Raw genomic sequence first — 1,302 nt, 5'->3', positions numbered from 1 at the left:
TAAATGTCACTCGATCCAGATACTTTCCATACAATTAGACAATCAGTAATTCCAAACGTGACACTCACAACCCACGAAAAAGTCTATAATTGAGTGTTTTTAAGTCAAAGGGCAACGAAGCCAAGATTTATCATAGTCCCTCCTCCACTAAGGTTTAGGCCACACTGAGGGAGCTGTATGATGCTGTACGACACTCCTCCGCCCTCCCTTTGCCCCGCCTCCCGACCTGCGCTCGGATGCCGGGCGTAAGAGCATTCGAGACGGGTTTTTAAACAAGAAGGGGTCAATAAACAGATGGCCGAGATTATAAGGCGCTGGTGAGCTGTACAAGCTCCCCCAAGACGACCTGTAGTAATATTAATATCAACATAATTGGACATGAAGGTCCGCTAATTTTTTTGTTTTCTCTTTCTCTCCCTTCCAGGATTTCTTCTTCTCCCTCTTCTCCGTCTTCTTTCGCCCAAGCCTGTTGTGTTTTACGTCCAGCTGCATTCGGGAACAGGTTTTTCGTAAGATGGGTGCAGATATGCTATCATCTCCGGGCGCAAGTAGATGCGGACAAAGGTTCTACTGACCTACTGTTCTTCGAGACTAATTCAACGAAGGGACTGGAATAAGTGAGAGTTATGTCTTTTTCTCATTCTTAAAAGAAAAAAAAAGATTGACAGGTTCGTAGAAGGGAGACACGAGCAAACCAAGAATGTATTTTGTACGTCATAGAACCGATACCATATACATCATTATTGAAGAGAAAAAAATCCGACTAACTTTCTCCGTAGCAAGTGACAGTGAAACACGGCGTGCAACAACAACAACAATATCGCTTCCACGAGACGAGCTCACCGGCAGCTTCTCTCTCTCTCTCTCTCTCTTTCTCTCTTCCTTTACCCTTTCCCTCCTTCCGTGTTCTACCTTTCTTCCATTCTCTTCCGTGTGCCCCGAGGAAAAATCAATCCACTTCGTGCCTCGGGCGCAAAACGCTCCCTTAACTAGAGTTTTATTAAGCATATATTTGCAAATGGGTTTATTTTAAGCACATGCCGGTGCGGTATATGGTGTGTAGCGGCGTGCGCGCGTGTATTTGCGGACGTAGACTTGCACACATACGCGCACACACGAGCAGATAGCCCCCTCCCCCCCCCCCACACACACACACATGGTGATAGACACACACACTCACACACACACACACACACACACACACACACACACACACACAGTGAGAGACGAAGAGAAAGGGATTCTACACTGAAGCTTTCCTCGCCAGACTCCACGCCCGACTCTCCCATAATCTACACTTGT

At 46.6% G+C, this 1,302-nt stretch overlaps 1 protein-coding gene across 1 annotated transcript in view; it reads right to left on the bottom strand.

Annotated features, from left to right (window-relative positions):
• LOC125044920 overlaps nucleotides 1-152 on the bottom strand; it is a 48,609-nt gene extending 48,457 nt beyond the window's left edge. The window contains exon 1 of the mRNA XM_047641882.1: nucleotides 1-152. This exon is cut by the window's left edge and continues 3 nt beyond it. The gene's annotated coding sequence lies outside the window, so the exon portion shown is untranslated.
• Between the last annotated feature and the right edge of the window lie 1,150 nt (nucleotides 153-1,302).

The sequence above is a fragment of the Penaeus chinensis genome, chromosome 36 (assembly GCF_019202785.1).
Source record: "Penaeus chinensis breed Huanghai No. 1 chromosome 36, ASM1920278v2, whole genome shotgun sequence".
In the NCBI taxonomy this organism is placed as follows: domain Eukaryota; kingdom Metazoa; phylum Arthropoda; class Malacostraca; order Decapoda; family Penaeidae; genus Penaeus; species Penaeus chinensis.
Note: the sequence above shows the minus strand (reverse complement) of the source record. Positions and strands in the feature narration are given on the sequence as shown.